General features: G+C 42.2%; 1 protein-coding gene across 2 annotated transcripts in view; it reads left to right on the top strand.

Annotated features, from left to right (window-relative positions):
• Nucleotides 1-24941, top strand: part of ZNF423 (zinc finger protein 423) — a 223763-nt gene that overhangs the window by 168047 nt on the left and 30775 nt on the right. The window lies entirely within an intron of this gene.

Raw genomic sequence — 24941 nt, 5'->3', positions numbered from 1 at the left:
TTTTCGGAAACCCATGATAGCTCGTGGATTATATTTTGCTTGGCACACAACCATTTTTGAACGGCTGCAGCTTTGCCTCTAAAGCACTTTGGAAGGGGAAAAAACACAGAGAGGGGCACGCAGAGTATTTAAGGGGGCCTGCATCCCTGGTGACACATTAGGATAGCCATCTTGGCAGGCCGAGAGATGACATAAACAGCGAACAGACAGCAAAGGCTATCTGGAAACAGCATTCTGTGACAGAGAAAGATGAGACAAAAAACATCTTTCCGGGTTTCATCAAAACCAAGGTCATAAGGTTACTACCTCCCTTGAGAAACATCTAATCAGTTTGATTGGAAAATAGATGAAAATTGTAGCTCAAGACCTAAAGTAGGCAAGTCTCCATTTCAGGACCAGAAAAACCTGTCTTATAAATGGCAAGTTAGCCCGCATCATTGGAAGAAACCTTCAAGACAACATTTCAAATCACTCAAATAGACACACCGCCTTAATGAGCTCATAAATCAGGCTGAGAAATTCCTCTTACGGCTTCCAAGATTTCGTGTTTACTCCTGACTGTCAGCAAATATTTTCTTTTACTCACTTCTGTGGAGTTCTTGCTTCCTTGATCTTAGTCATCGGCATGATGCCTCCCTTACCCGAGTCCGGTTCCACTCTGTCATTGCACTAGGATGTTCTTGGACCTCTAGAGAAGATGCAGAAACACTCATTTGAAATTAAGGTTCTTTTTAATCTATAATTCTCAGACAGCCACATCAGGCCTAAAACGATACTCTAATTAAGGAACCACCTGGAGGAAACTACACTCACTCCAAAACTGGCAAGGCAAACTACAGATACCGAACGCCAACAGGATTTCTAACAATGACGTTACCTAGTTGGGTAATGAAACGTCTGCAAGAAAACAACCAACTTCAGGGAGCACCAGGGACCCCTCATTTTAATCCTGAGCTACAAATATTCTCTTCTATGGGAATTCACAGACATTTAATTCAAACCCAAATGAAGATAAAGGTAATAAATTTGTTTGCCTTTCTGAAATCCTCCGTTCGTTATTGACGTAGTGTTTTTCAAGCTTGGCAACTTTTAAGACATTGGGCTAGGGCAGGGGTAGGCAACCTTGGCTCTTTTATGACTCGTGGACTTCAACTCTGGCTCAGGAATTCTGGGAGTTGAAGTCCACGAGTCATAAAAGAGCCAAGGTTGCCTACCCCTGGGCTAGGGAATTCTGGGAACTGAAGTCCAGCGCTTCAGAAAAATGCCAAGTTTGAAAAACGCCGACTTCGATCCATAAGCATTAAGGGATATTTAGTTCTTTTTAAAGGGACGCGGTGGCTCAGTGAGTTAGGACACTGAGCTTGTCGATCAGAAGGTTGGCAGTTTGGCGGGTCGAATCCCGAGTGCCGCGTAACAGAGTGAGCGCCTGTTACTCGTCCCAGCTTCTGCCAACCTAGCAGTTCAAAAGCACGTAAAAACGCAAGTAGAAAAATAGGGACCACTCCGGTGGGAAGGTAACAGCGTTCCGTGCACCTTTGGCGTCTAGTCATGCCAGCCACATGACCACGGAGACGTCCTCGGACAAACGCTGGCTCTTCGGCTTTGAAACGGAGATGAGCACCAGCCCCTAGAGTCGGAAACGACTAGCACACGTGTGCGGGGGAACCTTTACCTTTACCTTTAAAAGGACTGCTTTCAGTGTTTCTGATTTGAAGCCAGACCTTTTCCAAAGCAACAATTTGGGTCCCCCCCCAATAATAATAATTTATTACATTTCTATTCTGCCCAACTTCCAGTGACTCTGGATGGTGTCCTTTTCTAGTTTCTTTTCTTCCTACCTAGCAGAGGTCAGAAAAATGCATCCTTTGATGCCGATCACATAGAACAGGAGTTTTTAAGCCCACCCACCCTTGTCATCAGGAGCGATGCAGTGTGCAGGGTTTTTATTTTTTATTTTTTAAGAGAAGCATTCTTGCCTTCCAGAGCTGGTAGATGGCTTTTTGAAAATGTACTGCTCCTATGGAGAAATATATTTGAGGCTTTCCCTGCTGGTCACCAGAATTAAATTTATGGTTGCCACTGTTAATCTGTTGACTAGATTTGTGAGCTCCACTCTCCAGCCTTCTAGACGTCCAGCAGGAAACTGTCAGCCAGGGAATGTTGACAAACAGTGCAGGTTCTTTCAGGAAAATAAAAGATGGATTTAAACAGGCTGCACGTTGTTAGGCAAGGAAACTCGATAGAGAATGGGAGAAAAACATCGGCAAAGGGAAAGGATCCCAGTGAATTTCAGTCAACTCCAGGAGGTATCGCTAGAGCTTTGCCTGCAAGTCCCACCAGTGTGGTTCTCTCCCCACGTCACCCCTGTTTGCCTGTGTTTGCTGTTGGTGGCTCTCAGGCATGTAAACTCAGAAATGAGAGAGTCTGGAAGAGAGAATTGCCAGTAGACAGTGTTCTTCCTCTGTGTCATGTGTGTGTATGTGGGTATATGCATAATTTCTTTGTCCTGTTTATGTAGGGTATATTTAAGGTGGTTAACCTTTGAGAGCTGAATGCAATGAAATTTCATTTTAATGTATGCTGATTAGTGTACATTTAAAGTGACAAAGCTATTCTATTCTATTCTATTCTATTCTATTCTATTCTATTCTACAGTATTCTATTCTATTCTATTCTATTCTATTCTATTCTATTCTATTCTATTCTATTCTATTCTATTCTATTCTATTCTATTCTATTCTATTCTATTCCATTCCATTCCATTCCATTCCATTCCATTCCATTCACAGTCCTTGCCTTACGACCAGAATTTCTGTGGTTTAGCAAGAAGGTTATTAAGTGATTCACACCCAATTTTATGAACTTTTTGCCCTGGTTGTTAAGCAAATCATTGCAGGTGTTAAGCAGATTGTGATGTTGATAAGTGAATCGAGCTTCCCCTTCTTGAATTTGCTGGTGGGAAGTTAGGGAAGGTTGCAAATGGCAATTACATGATCCCGGGATGCTAAAAGTATGCTAAATATATGCCGGTTGCCAAAGGGGCCCAAAGTTTGTCCACGTGACTCCGATGCAAATGATGGTTGGAAGTGCAAGGATCAGCAGCAAGTCACGTTTTTCAGTGGTGGTAACTTAGGGTTGGGGTGGAGCAAATCATACCATTAGCTCAACACCAAGTCCACCATTTTACCAAGCATTTCCTCCAACCCCTTTGGATGATTGTGATTACTATTGGTCTGTTTGTGAAGGTCATGTTATTATGGGGCATTAACAAGCTAACATTGGATTGTTTTGACATCAAAATAGAATCAAACCTTTACTAAGCATTAGAGGCAAATATATGTAAATATATATTCCTGTGGCATTATATTTTTGTGATTCCCAACCAGGGTGATGAACGTTCTTAATAAGCACACTTTTTTTTAAAAAAAAGTGCATGCATTCTATTGTTTTCCTAATAATGGGATTAAATAATACATACTGTATATTCCTACCCAGGATACCTGAAATTGAAGATTGCATAGGCACTTTTAATTTTCCCCAAAGAAGAAAAAAGAAAGTGCCTGCATTGCTTATCTTTTTTACCATAACCACTGGATCGCAAGATGCATTTTTAATTATTTGCTCGACTATGTTCTTCAGTTCCGTCTTCCTGTGCTTTTGCAGTCAACAGGCTGATGATTTTCATCTTGCGAGGTCTAAAAAAATAAAAAAGGAAAAACCCATCGAATCATACAAAACTTGTACCTGCAAAATGTCATACCTGGCAAACGTGTTTTACTACGGCTCAGCTGATGCGTTGACTCCTTTATCCTTGGCTTTCCAGTGTATGTGCGCGAGAATCCACGTGTAAATATATAGATATCGTCCCCATATAGCTACCATTGGGCTAAGCTAATTTATCTTTAAAAATGCTGCCTAGATTTGCTTCTCTCTCTTTTTTCTCTCTCTTTTTTCTCAAGCTATTGTTCTTCCCTCCCCTTTTTTTAAACACACACACACACACACACACACACAAAACAAAACCCTGGCTTTTGCACACTGGGGCTTTTCAGCAGTTGGAATATACATGAAAAGAGACCTACTTCTACTTTCATACAGTCCCTGGATGAATTGGACAAAACCTTTCCACCCCCACGGTGTAGCCAGAGTGGCATTCGTATTCCTTGCCCATCACCACACATATGATAGCATGAGGCCCAAACCAATCGAAAAGTTGACAGTAAGCCTTTTGATTTTGAAGAGAAGCCTTCATCAAGCTGAGAGAGGGAAGGGAATATAGCCCAAACTGGACTTCATACTGTGGCAAGTTTGAAATCCCAGCCCAACCACAGAGATGGTTGATTAGAATAGTTGGAAACTCTGTCCTGGAATTCAGTGGCAGAAACCTGGCTTCTGCTGTCTCTTTTTCCACTTAAGGAAAAAAGAAAAATAGTATTAAGGCTGCCAGTGATTTAGGCTCTCGGTTACGTAGCCTTTAATATATGGGTCTGGACTCGTTTTGTTTTTAAATTCAGACTTTTTTTAAAAAAAAAAGAAGTAGTAGATGTTCTTGATTCCTTTCTGGGCAATGTGAGATCAAAGCCAAAAGGCCTTCAGCTTTGGAAGGAAAAAGCTGTGGGTGGTCTTTGAGGGGTACGTTGGGGCCTGCTCTCCCCGAAATGGGTTGGGTTGAGAGACAACAGAGTAGCTTCAAATAGGAAAAGCACCAGGCAAAGATGAGAGAACCACAGAGCCAGTTCATGACACAGGAGAAGATTGAAGTCCTAACAGGTGAACGTCAATAAATATGGAACAAGACCGTGAGATTAAAAATTGAGTCCTAGCATGCAAATTGGTGAAGCGTTATATTAACTCCTTATGAAAGCAACATTTTTGCTTGAGATCTTATAAAGAATAGTAGAGCTACTTGTAGAAAAAAAGTCCGGTTGAATTGGCAGGTTTCAGATAGGAAAGAGGATCGTGAGAGCAGATGGTCGACAGAGAGAGCAAGCCTATGAGGAGTTTTACTATGAGGAGTCTATCGCATATAGCGAGGTCTTTGACTACGTAGCTCCTGACAGAATGTGGAATATAGTAAGCCTAATGGGTGTGCCAGAAGATCTAATTACTTTTCTGAGAATCTTTGCAATCTTGAAAAATTGAACTATTGTATAAACTGGAATCTGGAAAAAGGAATTTCCATTGTAAGTCACTATAGTTGTTAGACGGGTCACCAGATTTATGATTTTATGACCATTTTTACAGTTGTAAAGCAAACTCATTATGATTGTTAAGCGAACCTTAATCATGTGAATCACGTGAACAGGTTAATCACGTGAAGACGTGATTAAGTGAATGACGTGTTCAAATGAATCCATTCTCTTATTCATTCAGTCTTTCATGAAACATGAATCGTGATGACTAAATTATACCTGAATTCATCTTGATCATGATAAGAGCGGATATTTACAATCATGGTGCAGTCTTCAAGGTCAATTAAAATGCCACAAAGTAAATTCTCATTCTGTGGCTTGATGCTGCAGGAACACCAACCAGTGGCAGTCTAATGCGTCCCCAAACGTATTGGGGTACCAAGCGCATTTGGCATTTTGAAAACATGTTGTGGATGTTGTAGTTTTGCAAAATGGCTGTCGTTTGAGCCAGAAAGCTTGGATTTATCCAAGTGGTACTTTCCCCTTATTGCAATGTCTACTCGTATATCATGTGGCAAGCTATCCTGTTTACCTTTGCCCTTTTTCTGAGTTGGTGGGCAGACTTCCAAATATGTGAACTGCACTTGTCCGGCTTTAATTTTTTAAAAAGATTCATAGGAACCATTTCATCAGGGCTTCTGCAGTAAATGAACTTCCTCTCTCCTCGGTCTTTTAAAAATGTACAAAGTCAGTAGGACCAGCCAGGGACCATCTAAGCACCAATAATGGACACATCAGGGAGACTTTAGCGGTAGAAATATTGCATAATGGGCTCATACATAATTTCAACCGTCTCTCCTTGGAGTTGACCCAAAGATGCTTTGTCTTCCGGCTCCCCAAACGATCGACTCTCTTTTGTTCTTCCGCCTTGCTGTTCGTTGTAGTCGGTATTTCGACCTTTTTTTTTTTAAAAAAAGTCAGTGGTTTCAATTGGTGTGAACCCGCTCTCCAAATTTAAAAATACAACACCACAGTACCATCACTGTGCCCAGGTACAGAGGCGTTGGTTGTTTTTTTTAAAAAAAAAATTCTCTCTTGTTTTTAAAGCACAAAATTCTGGCTCTTCGCTTTCGGCCTGCCTGGCTTTGTAGGTTGTCTTTCCGGGAGCTCATTTGTATGCGGAGGAGATTAAGAGAGAATTTACTGTGGCTTCACTCTGGGGAGTTGTGAACTCCCTAGGAACAGTCTCTGACGAAAGCTGTGTGCTTGGTAAGATTAGAACAAACCCTTTTTCCAACTGCAAGCTTCTTGGTCCAGTTGCGAGGCCCCCCAGCGCTGAAATCATTTTCCTTTCTAACCTTTTTTGATCATCTAACCTCAAAGGCAACTTGTGCCCAAAATTGGCCAATTACTGGCTGATGGTGCGGAAGCATATTGGAGGAGAAAAAGCACTTCTAAAAACAGATGTGCAAAAGAGGACTTTCTATCTGTGCTGGTAGTTTACCCTCTCACTGTTATTTTTACAGCTGTTGACATATATTGAGTTACATGTGGCTGGGCTGTATCCCCATGGTACAGTTTCAAAGTTCTGCTCACCATAAAGAGAGCTGGTCCCGAGTAAATGACACTGACTTCAAGAAAGCACAGTAGTTTAACTGTTACTATAAATACAGGGGCTGAGACATTTTAATTATAATTTTTGAGTTATGCAGCACTCTGTGAGTGCACAAGGCATTTACCGAAGAAGTTCACGAAGGATCTGGTTGCCGTACTGTGCTCTCTTGTGCTTCAGAGAGTAACTACAGAAGTTAAAGCCGTTTTGTGCCTAACGTAGTTGTAACATCCACAGGGAGGGGCTGGCAGAAAAAGCTTGGCATAATGTGCATTGGTACCAAAGCCTCATGGTTCTGCTAGGAGAGGAACATCTGGGTCTCCCCAACCATTGCTGGACTGCAAATCCTGCATATCAGTGGTGAGAGCTTCTAGGAGTTGTTCTTTACTGGCATTGGGAAGAAGATGAGTTCCCCATTCCTGCTAACAGGGTAAAAAACTGGAGTTACACCACCCTTCCCTTCCCTTCAAATCTGCAGGGTTTTGGTCAAATTAATTCCTTGTGACATCTTTGTCCAAGCAATCTTCACGTTATGCAAAGGTGTCTTGACCCAGGACCTCTTATTCCCATCTCAGCTAGTGGGTGTGGCACCCCTTCATGAGACATCTCCAAATCACTCTGCTCCATCTAGCATGACCAGTGGCAAAGGATTGTAGGTATGGTAGTTTAAGCCATCCAGACAGCTCACCTGCTTCTGGTTGTAGTTGCTGATATGTGCCCTGAGTTTGTAGTTTGAGTTTGGGGAAACTACAGCCAGAGACGGTCATGAAGAAGGAGAAGGACATTCAAGAGCTGTTTGCCCATGTGGAGACCAGCACTGAGTAATTCAGCCTCTCGTCTTCTGTTGAAACTTCAGGTCATGTTAAAATGGAACAGCTAACCTTCAAGCCTTGGTGTGGTCCATCACAGGCAGAAAGGAAGTTACTCTCTCCTCTCTTTCCCCAGTAATAATGAAAGGCCTTCTCATTTAGGCCACTTCCTTGTCCTCTCTTTAAGATGGCTTGTAGTTGTCATTTTCGCTTAAAGCCCAACTTCAAACGTGTCTTCGGTGATACAGACTGACACGTTTCCTTTATGAATTCTTGTGCATTACTATTGATTTTTCACTTTGGTTTTCAAAAATCCTACCTCTCGGTACCCTGGAGATCTCTCTACCGCAGTAATAATGTATTGTCATTTTTAATATCTCAGGACCTTGACAGTATATTCATATTAAAAAATCCTTCCTCCCTTGCCCACCCACCAAAAAAAATGAACCAGTGTGGAAGGGGGGGGAAGAGAAGAACTGCATTTAAGATATTCAGAGTGCAGAGGCTTCTTCTGAGCCTACAACTGCTAGAGGAAAATCATGGCGACAGCTAGATATTAAGACTGGTGAGGCGGAATTCACGCCCAGCAATGCTGTAAGTTCCTTGGGTGGGGGGTGGCGGGGGGAACATCACTTGCAACTTAGTTCTGAATGGGCTGTGAGACGCCTTGGGTAATTTAAGACTTACCTTACTGGAAACACCACTCCAATTTATTATTAATCATTTATCAGCTTTTAATATGCAGCAAGTCCTGATGACTTTGCTCGTATGCTTAGTCTATCTCTCGCTACTCTCTCTCTCTCCCCCACTTGTCTGTTCTCGGTGCTTCAGTCTGATGGAAAGCCTTTTAGATCAGGGATCCTCACCCTTGACAACTTTACGACTTGTGGACTTCAACTCCTAAGAAGGAAGGATGACAAATTAGGAGACAAACCACAATTAGCAGAGAGGGTGTTCATGTTATGACACAACCTTTCTTTACATTCCTTTCCTTGAACATAAGAACTGACTTAAATGTTTCCAAGAGTCAGCAAACACACTGGTATACTGTAGCAATAGCACTTAGACTTATATATACCACTTCACAATGCTTTATAGCCCTCTCTAAGCAGTTTACAGAGTCAGCATGTTGCCCCCAACAATCTGGGCCCTCATTTTACCGACCTCGGAAGGATGGAAGGCTGAGTCAACCTTGAACCGGTCAGGATCAAACTGCTGGCAGCCGGCAGTCAGCAGAAGTAGCCTGCAGTACTGCGTTCTAACCACTGTGCCAACATGACTCTTTCATGGGCATCTTCCTAAAGCCTGGTAGAAGATTCATACTTGGTGCGGGTGTAACAGCTCCCTTCACTGTCTTCCTGCTCTATGTCGTTGATGGGAAGGTCTCCTGTTAGTTCAGATCCTAGAACTTGATTCCATCGTCTGTTTTCCTTGCTGCTTAAGTCTCTGTTCTCACTTGTGATATTTTGGGGAGCTTACTAGCTGAAGGATTACAGGTGAAGGCATTTTTAAAAGGCGGGAACGTTCAGACAAATAATCCCATGTTGGGATCAGTCCTTACTGGCCGCGCAGCTCAACTGATTGAATAGCATAGGTATGAATGGATTCTGGCCCGTCTTTTTCACAGATACTATTTTCTTAAGTCATCACGTTATATATTAGCTCTTCTGAAGGCTGATGCAGTCCATCAATTTGCAAGCGAGAACATAGCATTTGACGTCTTCGTGGTTCATGCTTCAATTTCATTGCACAGTTTTCAGACTGCAGTGGGAAACAGGCATCAGGGGATCATGTGCTACTTGTGTTCCTGGTTGTTGGATACTTGTGATGATATTCCTCACCTCTATAATTAAACAAATTCCATCGGGCAGAGAAGCTCGCCAATCTCCTTCAACAGAATTGGAATGGTCTTGAGTATCTGGTAGAACTTTTCCTAGAAAAGGTGTGCATTATTTAGAAGGAGGCCTCTAGAGTAGTATTCCTAGTTTATTAATATGTAGCATTCTAAAGATTAGCTGGAAAAGACCAATGTGTATGTGTGTAGGATCCTTGTGACCCAGATTTGCTGTCTCTTTCTTTTTCCATTGTGTCTGAATCTCAAGTAAAATAGTATTCTAGCAAATGCTACTCACAGGTGTCCTCTTATGGGTGTCCTAAGGTTTGGGAGCCATGCCCAGAAATATCTGTGATGCCTTTTTTCTGAGCATTTCCATTTCACTCAACAGCATGTCCTTTGTCCCTCTCCAATCTAGCTGAATCATCTAAAGAAGGAAGATAATTTATTGCCATAAAACCTCTCTCTCTCTCTCTCTCTCTCTCTCTCTCTCTCTCTCTCTCTCTCTCTCTCTCTCTCTCTCTCTCTCTCTCTCTCAGTGCTCAACTTGGGGGTTACAAGAGGTGTTTAAAAAACCCAACTCAAACAACAACAACAAAAACCCAACTGGAGATTGAAGTTGTGAGGGATTTTTTTTTCCTTCCTCTTCTCCACACAAGCCTGCAATGCAGTCAGTCATAACCCCAGAGGTGAAAGATGGAATGTTCTAGAATAAAGGCATTAGCAAGAGATTTTTCTTTTTCTTTTTCTTCTTTTTTTGTACGTAAGTCCAGGGGAGAAGATATTCTTTCTTCTTCAATCACTTTTTCCCCCCTGGTTGTTGTTTTTTTTTTGTTTTTTGTTTTTTTTTTTTGTATGTGAGCTTGTTTGGCCAGAAAGGAGCACGGTCATTCCTACTGTGATGAGTCTATGCTTTGAGCCAGGTTCAGCCATGCCTTTTCTCCCTTTTTCCCCCCTCCCTCCATCTCTCCTTTCCCTTTTTCTCCTGAGGTGCAGATGGCCACATTTGCAGGTTAACTGGAACAGCTGGAAGCATATTATTAGCTTCCTGCTGCTTCCTCATATTTGCTTAGAATATTTCTTTATTATTATTTTTTTTTTAACAGCGGCGTAATTTACAACTAGTCAGGCCACTGACAAAAGCAGGCATGTTCCAAATCCGCCTCAGATTTATGTAATGCTGTGGCTTATCAGCGAATGAAGTCATAATTATTGCTTTGTACCATTAAATAGCATAAATATATAAAACCGTTATACAGATTGCCACGAGAGTTTCCACGAGGGAGCTCTCGACCAAATTTTAATGTAGTGCATTTGTCTGTAGTGGCAGTTGCTAAGGTGTATAATAATGTTGATAAATTTTACTGGAGCAAGTGACAGTTTGCAACATTAATCTTGGTGTTAAAAAAAATAAATAAATAGGGGAAAAATGGCAGCGATTCTTGCTTTATTGGCTTCACAAGGGAAGGACAAATGGCTTGAAATCTTTGTATCTGAGTCTAATTCTGGCTTCTTTTCAAAGCCGTAACTGCCATTTTGGGGCAAAGGCATCTTCAGGATTACAGACAGTCCTTGACTTATCAACCATTCGTTTAGTGAGCATTTGTGCTTTGCTTCTTCTCTTTCTGTATACTCATGTGAACTGGGGGCGGGGGTATTGGTATTTAGGTATTTAGACATATCTTCCTCTTGTTTTGGACTCACACCCTGTTTTTCTCCTTGCTGCTTTGTTAATGGATCTCTCTTTTCTCCATCAAGGTCATCACTTTCTTTGCTCTATCTCCATCTGGAATTCAAGATGGCTTTCAGTGGAGTAGGAAGTTCATGCTTCTGAGCTCACTTGCTGTGTTTCCACAGGTTTTTAAGGATGGATTTGTCTCATCTCCTTCAGTTTCCCATATTTATTTATTTATTTTATTTATTTTAATTCCATTTATATCCTGCCCTTCTCCGAAGACTCAGGGCGGCTTACAAGCTTAGCAGTATGTTCTTCCTCATTGGTTGTGTAGATATGGCCAGGTTGAGCTTCACTTTTGGTAACCTCCTCAAACTTGTCCATGAAGCTACATTGGCGACAGAAATGTTCCAGTTTTGCCTTCGTTCGGGAGGATGTTTTTAACAATTTTGCAAGGTATTGGTATTCTGCGATGGTCTTTCTTGTGTAGTGTTTTAAGATCAACCAAGGTCAGCAAAGGAGCTGGCTGTCTATCATCCTCCACATCATAGCTCAAAATGATGGATTCTTTCTTAATCTATTAACCCGAATCTCTTACCGGTACCACATTATTTAGGCAGTCTGGCAAATCTATGAAGCACAAGGCTTGCAAATAACATCATGCAATGCAATATCCTTTCCCACCTTCATAACTACCAATATGATAAAAATTCCTGAAACTGGTACGGTGAAATTCAAACGAGGAGCAGGAAACCACCAAATGAGATGCAGACACCCAAAAGAATTTGACCATCCTTGGGATAAAGTTTGACACTTGACTTCTCCGCGTCAAACGCTGTCGGAATTTTTATTTCTACAAACAGCTAGAATAATTGCCAGAGTTTGTTCTATGAGATTCAGAAATGATCTCCCTCTTGGAATCGATTAAGGATGAAAATTCTGCTGCTGTGGCCACCAAGGTACGGTATCTCTTATCACCATCTGCTGGAAAGGTTGGAGGCAGCCAGAATGTTATGACTCCTGTTAAGTGGATTCATCATCCTAGACCACAAATAAGGTCTTTGTGTAAAACTCTGCTGGGTGCCTTAAGCGTGTATGCTTTATTAAATATATGTCCAGATAACCCCCAATAATGGTTTCACCCAATAAATATGTGTGCCAAGCAGATCTACCTAATGCACTCATTACTGTGCAGTTCACTTACTTTCATTTATGTGAAAAATACCCTTGTGCCAGCTCCCACCTCTCTGTACACAGCTTGTATTAACATGCTGATTATGAGCCTGTTATATATCTCTGTATAGATATAAAGAATGTGCCATCTAGTAATCTAAGACACTGCCCAACGTTTCATCATGATTTAGTGTAAGCAAGAGACAGAAACCATGGGACAGCCATGAAAATGAAGGTTGGGGTCCTGTCAGGCTAGCTCAGTGTTGAAGACCACCTACCAAAGGAGCCCTGGTTGAGCAGTGGTTAGAATGCAGTATTGCAGTCAAACTCTGTCCACAGTTAGGAGTTTGATCCTGACGTGGCTCAGGGTTGACTCAGCCTTCATCCTCTTGAGGTCAGTAAAATGAGGACCCAGATTGTTGGGGGCAGTATGTTAACATTTGTAAACCACTCAAAGAGTGCTGTAAAGCATTACAGAGTGGTATATAAGTCTAAATGCTATTAATATTGCTAAATTAAGTGGTTCTGAGTAATCTGAGGTGCAGCTGGAATGAGGAACACCAAATCTTTGTTTCATAATTTGGATCCATCAGAAGAAGGAAGCTTAATATGCTCAAAATATATCCTTGAAAGTACTATTTTGATATAATTTCACCTGGATGAATTGCCATCTGTGGGGGTGGGGGGAACCCATGGCAATCTTTTGGGAGTCTGCAGATGCTGAATTGCCATCTGTGCTCCAGCCAATGGTCCAGATGACTCATGCATGGGCCAATGGAGGAAAACTAGGGTTTTCTCTATCTCCCTTTGGCATCTCCTAGCCACATTCCCAGGAAATATGGTTGAGTTCAGCCAATAAGGCTTCCACGGTGGGAAACGTTGGGACCATCCAACGTCCAACCCATGCACAGATCCAGATTTTTCTTCGTCCCTGCTCATATCTTTCAATTTTGTGCAGCTTGTATTGTTCATCCAGTCATGCTTGTTTAGAGGACGGCGTGTGTGTTTTCTCTGTTGCCTCTTAAGACTGAACAGTCCCTGTAGAGCTTCATCATTATGCAGATTAGCGTGATTGGATGTGGTCCCAGAGACTGCTCTCCAAGCAACGTAAGGGCAGGAGAAGGTAGTTGGTTCTTTGCTTCTGCAAGCTAGGATAATCTCCTGTGTGCATAGAAGGGCAGAGGGGGAAAAACAGATCAGGATTACAGGCTGAATTGGTGGGAAGTTATTCTTTGTCCAGGAAACAGGTGAGCTGTAAGATTCTCATAATAAGTTGCAAAGCTTGCAGGATAGATGTTACCCATCAAGAAATCTTTTTTGGAATTTATTCTTTGTGTATTGAGGCCTTTTATGATTCATCAGTAAGTAAATATAAGCTAAGGGAGTGATTTGTTCCTAACAAGCTTATAAAATACTAGAGTCATTTGTTAGTTTATTGGTGTTCTGATTATAAACATTCCCTCATGCGCACTTCTTTTTGTCAAATTAACATTCAAAATACAAATGCAGTTGCTCCGGTTTTTTTTTTTTTAAATCTTCATTATTTTTGAAATCTAAAATAGGAAGCGTGGTCTAGCAAAATATTTTGTGTAGCACGCGTTTGGAAAACCATCAGCTCTCGGTGATCTTTCAGCGCATATTCTGCAAGCTGTTTTGTAGAGACTGGAGTTCAGTCTCTTTTCTGTTCTATCTGATTCGTTGGAGATCATTGGGCTGGTGACCTACCCTGAAGTTATTGGGGAACAGCATTGTTTTGGGGTCCCCATTGAAAGACCCTCTTCGTGAGGGGTTTGAAAATATGCACATAGAAAAATAATGCAACAGGGAACATGTCTGGAGTTCTGGCTTTCTGTTTTGAAGGTTGCCTACTGGTCTTCTGTCTGTTTCTCTTTTTTTTAGGTATAGTTTCTCTCTGCAGCACTTATCTTTGGTGTGCAAATGTTCATAAAGGTGTATTTAGATAAATGACCAATCCCTTGGGTAGTCCTCTAATGAAGTGCTTTTTTCCACCTAATTGCTTCGCCACCCAATCCAGTCAAATAATTTAAGCCCATTCATTTTTTTAGCACTCGTCCCTTGAACATTGCTTCTCGGGCTGATTTTTCTTACTACTGGAATTCATATCATCTATTTCATCTTTTCAAAGCTCCTTAGTCTTAAAAATAGCAATATTCAGGGTTTTATAGATATCTAAAAGCTCCAAAACTGTCAGACTAAAATTCTGGGAATCCCATAAGCTGTTCTGAGATTCATAGCCTCAATGCTCCTCCTCACGCATGAACCACAGAAGTAACTCAATTAAAAATTAACTTAATTCTTATACAGCCTTGTAGCAAAGGACCTGATCCACATCTGCCTAATGGCTAGGATGATCGGGAGGTAGCTGTCCAGAACATATTGTGATACAGTTCTCAGCTGCTTAAATGAATCCAAATATGCACTTGCATACAGTTTGAGAGGTGCTTTTTTAAAAAATGTGGATGAATGCAAACTCCAGATAAAATAAAGGGATTGCCCCAAAGAAGAGGGAGTCAAGCTATTCTCCAAAGCACCTGAAAGCAGGACAAGAAACAACGGATGGAAACTAGTCAAGGAGAGAAGCAACCTGGAACTAAGGGGAAACTTCCTGACAGTTAGAACAATTAACCAGTGGAACAACCTGCCTCCAGAAGCTGTGAATGCTCCAACACTGGAGGTTTTTAAGAAGAGACTGGACAGCCATTGGTCTGAAATGGTATAGGGTTTCCTGCCTGAGCAGGGGGTTGGACTAGATGACCTCCAAGGTCCCTTCCAATGTCATCGTCGTCGTCGTCATCATCATCATCATCATCATCATCATCATCATTATTATTATTATTATTATTATTATTATTATTATTATTATTATTATTATTATTATTATTATTATTATTGGCACTGGATGGAGCAATGGGTAAAAACCTTATGGATGTGATGCAGACCTCAAATTTGACCCCATGTTCTTTCACCAAAGGGGAGATTATAAGATGCCACCCCTCCACCCCAATTTTTCTGCAGCTCCTCAGAATTAATCTCGGCACAGTAACTTGTGATCTGACTGTAAAAAGGCAGTGACAGTTGGTTTGTTACCTACTGTGAACACTGAATGGTGGTTTGGGGAATAGTCTGTGTGAATATCATTTACTCTTTTTAAAACTAGCTTTTCAGTCTTGGTTGTCTGAGCACCGTAGTGACGTTCTGGCCAACAGTTCTAAAGGAAGGACAGCCCAGAACAAATAGACAAGAAAAAAGAGCATGTATCAGTTCCCGTCTCCACTATAGAATATTTCCAAAAACAAATGCACGCTTTGAAATTCCAACTCATCTCATTGCCTTTTTTTAAAAAAGTAATACCTAGACGTAGCCAGCTCCCAGTGTTATCATTTTTCATTAAAATGATGTTTCTAACCACTGCAGACAGCTTTCATATCCCTTGAAAACATAAGAGTAAAATTGTCATAAGAATGAAGCAGGCTTAGAAGATTTTATTAACCAATCTCCAGTTCATAAAAGACATCAGCCTTGTGCCACTCTAGATTATATAAATGTATTTTGAAAGCAAAATTCTATTTCTGAAAGGAAGTGAGGCAATAATGACAAGCACCAAGTTGCTGGTGGAAAATGAGAGGATAGAATGAAGACGCAAGGATTGAAGGGGAGACAACATGATGCTTCCCAGATGTTTTAGGCCAAGGGTGTCAAACTGGAAGCCTGAGGGCCAGATGTGTCCATGAAGGCACAAAACATCGTGATACATCACGATACATCACGTGACACGTTTGAGATTGACACCCGTGTTTTAGACCACAATCTCTTGTAATTGACCCATCTGGGTAGACCTGATGAGAGTTATATCCATAACATCTGGAGAAGACCTACTTCTTTTCTGCCTTGAGGATGATGACTAGATGATGTTGTCAATTTATTTAGTAACAGTTATGATCAGTCCGAGATTGGGGGTTCTTGAATTGAGCTGGACAGTAAAGAAGAGACAGGGGAAGATACAATTTCTTCTGATCTTCTCCCATGAAGAGAGCCTTCTCCAATGAATTTGCACGCATGACTTGGCCAAAGTAAATCAGACGTAGTCTTATGATTTTATCATCTAGCCATCTTCCCCATTGACTTTGCTTGTCAGAGGGTCGCAAAAGGGCAGTCCCATGACCCCGGAACATTGCAGCTGTCATAAGTCTGAGTCAGTTGCCAAGCATCTGAATTTTGATGCTATGCTCACAGGGATGCCGCAACAGCTGTAAGGGTGAAAAAAAACAGACACAAGTCACTTTTCTCAGTACCGTTGCCACTTCGAGCGTCACTAAATGAACTGTTGTAAGTCGAGGATTACCTGTACTGCAAATTGTGATTCAATGCTTTTTTTAAAAAAAAATAATATTTTATTTTATTTTATTTTATTTTAATCCCATTTATATCCCGCCCTTCTCCAAAGACTCAGGGCGGCTTACAATTTAAGCACAAACCAATGTGCTTAGCAATAGCCTTCATTCTATGTATATGCCTGCTTATTAGGGCTTTCACACACACCCCAAGCGGCATTATTACAAAGTCAGCTTATTGCCCCCAACAATCTGGGTCCTCATTTTACCTACCTCGGAAGGATGGAAGGCTGAGTCGACCTTGAGCCTGGTGGGACTCGAACCTGCACTAATTGAATAATAATTTAAGGGCACAATATAATGTGATGAATCCAGTGGCATCTACATTTCAGTGATTGAAATCTTCCACTCGCTAAGCTCTCAACTTCCAGTCAAAAAAAAAACCTCCCCAGATTTTTCGGCCGGCTTAGAGGTGTCTGTGGGGTTATTTGACTGGGGGGGAGGTGGGCACAAAAGGCAAGCTAAACATCAACATCAAAACAGGACAGGGGAACAACAAAAAAAGCCCCACTCTCTGCTTTTCTATATTATTAATTGGGTCTACGCAAGGTTGCAAAGCAGTACACCGTTATTAAAGGCAAGCGTGTAGCACGATTGCCTGGGTTAAAAGGAAAAAGGAAAAAAATTCTCCCTCTGTTTGTGCAAATAAGTATGGATAGTTTTCTTTATAATATGTGACTGGATTATTTTCCAGCTGATTTCCAGTTCTTGCCCCAAGTGGCCAACAGATCAAAAAAAGATAAGGGTCAGTTACAAGGTTGAGCTCATTCTCCGTTGCTATGGTAACTGACCTCCGGCACAATCCTCGGAGGATCTACACCCAGTTCCCCAGGTGAAGCTTGGGCTGCCCATGTCATCAATCCCAGCCTTCTTTTCACAAACCCAGCCTCCTTAATTGTCGGGGTGTGCAGTTGGAAAGAGTTCCTTTTGTCCCATTTCTTCCCGGGGAAAGAACGCGCAAACTCATTTGTGGGTCCCCAAGGAGTCTGGGTGGGAAAAAGCCTATGGGAGGTGCAAGGATGAAGAAGTGTAGGGGGGGGAGGAATTCTCATTTGTCCAGAAGGCTACAGGAGAGCATCCTCTGGAGGACCTGATTGTGGACAGCAATGACGCCAAAGAAGTAACTGATTTCTTCCTGGGTTTTCGTGACACACGACAGGACGTTAAAATCTTGCCCGGATCATTTGGCAACCTCAAAAAAAGGGACAACAGGCGAGGATTGAGGTTCTGATGATGTACAAACCAAGGTTTGCTTCCTTGTCCCGTGAAACTGAGGCTGTTCTGACCTGAGATGGGCTGTTAAATTAGCTGAGGATGCTCTCAATAGACCTTTGCCTGGAATTTGGTCCTGTTATCTTCTCTGCAGTGTTTAATCACAAATCAATACTACAATTGTGTTGTCTGTCTAAGGTGTGACATTAGCGCCTTCCTCGCCCTCACTGAATTAGAAAGGCAAAGAGGTTCCTTTGCAATTGGAATAAGCTCAGGGGCTCCTCTCCTGCCTTTCTGGAAGGCGAAGTCATGAATAAGCAATGATGTGGTGTAGTGAGATCCAAGGAAGGGCATGGTGTGCTAAGGTGTGTTGTGGTAGTGGTGGTGGTGGTTAAAAGATGCCTGAAACAACAAAGCCAGGCGTCTTCTGCAAAGGCAAAGCTGTAATTTTAGAAGTATCAACCTTTCATCCATTTTATTTTCTGCCACCCCCACTACAGTATCTACTAGGGATCTCTCTCTCTCTCTCTCTCTCTCTCTCTCTCTCTCTCTCTCTCTCTCTCTCTCTCTCTCTCTCTCTCTCTCTTTCTTTCTCTCTCTCTTTCTCTCTCTCTCTCTCTCTCCATGTCTATCTGCCTGCCTGCCTGCCTGCCTGCCTGCTTGCCTGCCTGCCTATCTATCTATCTATCTATCTATCTATCTATCTATCTATCTATCTATCTATCTATCATCTATCTATCTATCATCTATTATCTATCATCTTTCTCTCTCTAAACTCTCTGTCTGTCTGATTGCTTGCCTGCCTATCTCTATCTATCTATCTATCTATCTATCTATCTATCTATCTATCTATCTATCTATCTATCATCTGTCATTTATTATCTATTACCTCTCATTCTCTCTCTAAACTCTCTGCCTGCCTGCCCACCCACCCACCCACCCATCGATCGATCGATCCATCCATCCATCCATCCATCCATCCATCCATCCATATCTATCTGTTTTTAAACCACCCATCTCCCTCAGAGAGGAAATCTGAGCCCGTGTACCATAAAATCTTAAGATACAGAAACCGAGCTGTAGAAAGATTTAGCTTCCTTTTGTGTCTCAGAAGCCGCTCGAATAGCCGTGGCCTTTCCCTTCACTTACCCAAAATAAATACGTGGTGCCCAAAATAAATAAGTGAAAGCATGTCATCCGGTATTAGTTACTCAGCGGGGTGTCTCTTTTATGTCGTCATTAATATAGTTTATAATCGTAATCTGAATAGCTGCTAGGACTGAGGCTTCACACCACATTATCCGTAACACAGAGTCCAGTCAGGGCGGGTTGTCTCCTATCTGCAAGCTCATTTGTCTGAATGCCCTTTCTTGGCGAGACGATGCCTAAAGTGGCTTGCGTTTCATCAAAGGAAGCCTGGTAAAGTTAATAGTTTTTGTAAAAAAGAGAGAGAGAGATCACCCAATGGGAACAATTATGAATATTGAAGTGTCAATCGGCCTCTTTTCTCTTACGGGAGGATGGTGCGGAGTGTAATTCTTATTAAATACCAGTGGAAACAAAATGTGTTCAACTGACAGAGCAGGAGGGCAATGTGGGAAAGGGAAGAGAGCCAAGCTGTGGGAAACATGGGATTTTTCCATGGGTTCTTTGTGTCTTTTTGTAGAGCTGTTGTGGCGCCGTTGAGTACAGTATTGAAGGCAAACTCTGCCCACAGTCTGGAGTTCGATCCTGACCGGCTCAAGGTTGACTCAGCCTTCTATCCTTCCCACATCAGTAAAATGAGGACCCAGACTGTTGAGGGCAATATGTTGACCTTGTAAACCACCCAGACAGTGCTGTAAATCACTATGGGGCAGTATATAAGTCTAAGAGCTTGTCAAGCATGGGAAATTTGGTGTCCAGGCAGTTGAAATGAATATAAAGGTGTATGGCAAGCTTAAGCTCTCTACAAGAATCTGAACTACTGACAGTCAAGGCAAATTGGCGGCAGATAAGGAATTCAAGATGGGCTGGACTTAGATCTTTTGTGGATGCGAAAGGACTTGAGACTGATGACGTGTTTGACCCCTCCCTCAGGCTCAGGCTGCTCATCTCCTTCAGTGCTATTGCTGTTGAACTGAAGGTGTTGAATTCAGCATTGTTGCTCAGCCAATGGAATGATATGGCAGGAAGGACCTTGGGAGACAGGATGAAGGTATACTACTTAAGGAACGGTGAGATAAGAGATAGCTTAGCCCTCAACTAGCTAATGGGTGGGGCAAGAGGCTCAGAAGGACCCTCCCTATTTTCTCAGGATGTGAAAGAGAAGAGGAAGAATTGTATTTGCAGATTTTCAAGATTCTGTTAATCTAGCATTACACTAAGTAGAAGCAGCTCATCTGTCGTGTTTTCTGTCTGGTCCATCTGGTAAGGCTGACAGCTGGGCTACTGACCATTCTCAATTCCTCCTCAGTAACAAGCATGAATTAAGGACTCTCCAAATCCCAGTCTTTTGGAGACCGTGGGCACCGCCCAGGTTTCACCTTCAGCATTCACATAATCAGCTCTGGCTCCTAGTAGCTTTTCCCCCCAAGACCGGTATGGAAATAAGTATATATGTCTGGAAGGGATCAAATGCTTTTTGGAGACAAAAGTAGGTACCGGGAACATTGCAGAATGCTCTTATCTCCCCATGATACTTTTACACAAAGCATTCTGTTTCTCTTTTGGCCTGACACAGTTTCTGCCAGATAAAATCCCACAGGCCTACTTGGTTTAAACAAGGACCGCGTTCTCTCCCTCTCTCCCTCTCTCTCTCACCCCCCCCCAGCCCCTCTCTCTTTCTCTCTTTGTATGGAGAAATGAAGTGTAAAATTAATGCTTATTATTCCAAACTTGGGAGATGGAGAAAGAGACCTGAAGAATACCTCTGTTTGGAAGCCATGTTTGTTCAGCTCTGAATCAACAGATCCGCAAGCAGATTGAGGGTTTAAGGGGAGGAACGCTGGAAGGCAGGCACACCGAGGAAGCAGAAGTCTGCTTTCTAATGTCAGAAATGACAGGGATTGCCTATCGTTCACCTATTAGCTTGGTCTCTCTCTTCTAGGAGCCTGCTGAGCTGGCTCTTCTCTTCCTCCATATTTCTCCCTCCCAGTTTAAGGGAAATAAATAGGGAGGTAATAATGAGGATGTCCCTTCGTTGCTCAGCTTCTAAATTGCCAGGACTGTTAAGGTAACTTGGGCGCCTTGTAAGCAATCTTCTCTTATTAGAAGCCAAACATCCCCCCAGCAACCTGGTGGTTCCTAGACTTTACGTTTCCTATCAATTGAATGATCTCGGTTAGGTGGTTCTTTTTTCAAGTTGTTGGAGCACCTGGATCTCTTCATCTCTGTTCCACCTTTGTAATAATTTAGTGAGGTGGGCAAGCTGGGAGAGTAAGTAAACTAGTTAATCTAGTCGCTAATCTAGAGGGTTTCAGATATTTGGCGAACCTGGGTTTCTAAGAATGGTGGAAAAGCTCTTGGATATAATAACAATAACGACAACAGCAACAATAAACAACAACATAACTGTAACAATAATAATAGAGTTGGAACGGACCTTGAAGGTCTTCTAGTCCAACCCCCTGCTCAAGCATAAAACCCTATACCATTTCAGACAAATGGTTGTCCGATCTCTTCTTAAGAACCTCCAGTGTTGGAGCATCCACAGCTTCTGGAGGTAGGTTGTTCCACTGGTTTATTGTTCTAACTGTCAGGAAGTTTCTCCTTAATTCTAGGTTGCTTCTCTCCTTGACTAGTTTCCATCCGTTGCTTCTTATCCTGCCTTCAGGTTCTTTGGAGAACATAGGTTGAACTTCCTCCCTCTTCTTTGTCACATCCCCCTTAGATATTGGAAGACTGCTATCATGTCACCCCTCGCCCTTCTCTTCATTAAACTAGACATACCCAATTCCTGCAAATGCTCTTCAGATGTTTTATCCTCCAGTCCCCTGATCATCTTTCTAGATCAGGGGTCTTCAAACTTGGCCCTTTTATGGCTTGTGGACTTCAACTCCCAGAATTCCTCAGCCAGGCATGCTGGCTGAGGAATTCTGGGAGTTGAAGTCCACAAGTCATAAAAGGGCCAAGTTTGAAGACCCCTGTTCTAGATCTTCTCTGTACTCTTTCTAGAGTCTCAACATTTTTTTTATTACTCTGGTGACCAAACTGGATGCAATATTTCAAGTATGGTTTTTCCAAGGCATTATAAAGTGGTATTAACGCTTCACGTGATATTGATTCTATCCCTCAGTTGGCACTGATAAGGCTAGGAAAACCTTTGGTTCATTACTGTCGGTCAGGGTGGCAAAATGACCAGTGAATAATCTGGTTTAATTTAAGTCAGCTTCCTAGGTTTTTCTGTTTCTTTCATTGACCCTTCTGGGAAATGTAAAAAGGGAAATATTTCCATGCTGAACCCTAGTTACTTCCCTCTCTCTCTCTCTCTCTCTCTCTCTCTCTCTCTCTCTCTCTGTGTGTGTGTGTGTGTGTATCTGTTTCTTCTTAGATAGTTTCATTGACATAGAAAATATATAATGGACTCCTAGGGGAATGCGAAAAAGAAAAAGAACGAACAGTGCGAAGAGGGCCTTATAATTCAGAAGTGGATTTGCAAATCAAAATGTCTTGCCACTCTGGGATAAATTTCCACATCTGTGGGAACCTCTTATATTTGTATTATGGGGGGGGTTGAGTTTTGTTTGGCATGGCTTTAACTGTTTGCAATACTTCCATACTCTGCCTTAAAAGGGGCATACAATTCGTGTTCTCCCAAGATGAGAAAAGAGAGGAATATAATTTCCCAGGGAGTATTTGGTTGCTGGCTTTTGGCGAGTGCTGATTGTGGGGTAGTTGGTTAAAGACTGTGTTGCAAAGCATACAAGGGTCTGGGATTAACACTTCCTCAACCACGCAGCTACAAAAAAACCATCAGCTTTATATAGAGAATAACAGAGTGGGAAGGGACATTGCTCAAGCAGACAAATGGCTGTCCAGTCACTTCTTATAAACTTCCAGTGTTGGAGCACCCACAACTTCTGGAGGCAAGCCGTTCCACTGGTTAATTGTTCTTCTGGTTAGGAAATTTCTCCTTAGTTCTAGGTTGACAGTGGGGTTTTTTTTGTCTAGACTGACAATGTTGTTTTCTAGGAGAAAAAAAAACAATGCACAATCCGTTGCTGGATGAAAGGGGCTGTTTCTGCCATTTTTATTTTATTTTTATTTGGAGTTTTGCTGCTACCTAGATTCAAGACCAGTTTTGCTGTGTTAAATGATCTTATCAGCAGATCCGCAATTGGTACCTTTATGGTTAAGGCCATCACTCTGGTTATTGCTAACCAGAACATAAAACAATGGCAATTTGCCAGTTGAATGCTAACGGAAATATTTAACCAAAGAGCTGTTAGCTGTGATTAACAGAGGAATGAAGAGGGGATGCGTGCGTTCACACCAACCACACAGTATGGCTTAATATCTAAGGTGGATATGCCCTGTATCTATAGCATTCTGATTTTACCGTGTCAGTAGAATAAACCTTTCAGCAACTAGAAAGCCGTGATTTCAAGCAACGGAACAAAAGCCCACAGCCCAGGTCTACATTTTTATGGTCTTCCTAAATGAGGGAAACCAACTTTGCTGGCTCCTTTTGGCATGTTGAGAGTTGGGAAGTTTTTAAGGAGCAATAGGGATCCTTTCTACGTTTATATTTAATGTGTCCACTTTATGCATTACAATTTCTAGCCCCTCGCCCCCACCCCAAATACCTGGCTTGCTTTTTTGTTCACTTTTTCTCTCCTAGATCTTGTGCAGAAGGATAGGGTATATTCATGACCTAAGGATGCATGATGCAGTTCTTCTGAATAGGGAGATTAGAAGAAGATTTCTGGTTTGAACTCAGCCAGACTGAGCTAGCTAAAATCATATTATTTTAATATTGTTTAGAGTGGCGTTGGGGTAGACAACTCAAAAGCTTGCAATGCAGTGTGATAGAGCAAGTAGAGTCAAAGCAGACATAACACTTGCCTCCATAGTTCTCAGCACTTTTCCTTCTCCTCCTCCTCCTTCTCCTCCTCCTCCTCTTCCTCCTCCTCCTCCTCCTGCTGAATAAGTGGTGGCTTCTGGTGACTGCCTACAGGACTCGCTGCAGTTTTCTTGGCAAGATTTCAGAAGTGGCTTGCCATTGTCTGCTACCTAGGGTTGAGGGAGAATGACTGGCCCAAGGCCACCCAGCTGGCTTTGTGCCTAAGGCGGGACTAGCGCTCCTGGCATCCCAGATTCTAGCCTTATACCTTAAACCGCTGCACCAAACTCGCTCTCTCTTACTTTATGGTGTTTTAATTCTCAATAATGGAATTCCAGAGCTTTGAGGATGTTACACCACTGTGAGGACAGAAGGGTAATGCTGCCCATACTGTATGTATGGCTTCTCCACCATAGGCTTGTGTCAAGGGGGTGAAAATAAGGTGCAAAAGACTGTGAACACGGAAGATTGCATTGCAGTTAATCTGCCACTCGGAACCAGGGCTTGGCTTTGCTCACTGCAAAGCATTTTGCAAATAAGGTTATGGTGCCCTTAGGAATAGCGCTATGTGATTATATAACATTATTCCCAGGGATGTTTCTGAGTGAAAATGGATGCATTTCCTCATACCTCCCCATCCCCACCAAATTACCAATATTCTCTGTTCCTATTTGCTGGGGGAAAGGTTGCTCTTTCCCTCACCTCTTGCTTTGCACCCTCTCCCCCCCCCTCCGCCCAGCATCTACTCTCAGCCTTGGGGAAAAGTAATTCTTCTTAGCATCCTTGCAGCTCCAGATAGCCACCGCTGCTCTTTGTGTTGCGTTTCATTCTTGTGTCGTCTGTTGGAAGCCTGTTCTGCGGAATATTTTTTTTTGTGTGTTCTCTACAAGCTGCAAGAAATTGAAAGTCTAAAAGCAAATATGAAGGTGGGGGTGGGGGGGAGACAGAGTGCTGTCATTAATTGTCCAACTTAGAACTGAAATGTCACGGTGTCACTGGCTCCAGCTATCATTTTGGGATTCCTAATGTTTTGTTACCA

Source organism: Vipera ursinii, assembly GCF_947247035.1.
Source record: "Vipera ursinii genome assembly, chromosome: 10".
Lineage (NCBI taxonomy): Eukaryota > Metazoa > Chordata > Lepidosauria > Squamata > Viperidae > Vipera > Vipera ursinii.
Note: the sequence above shows the minus strand (reverse complement) of the source record. Positions and strands in the feature narration are given on the sequence as shown.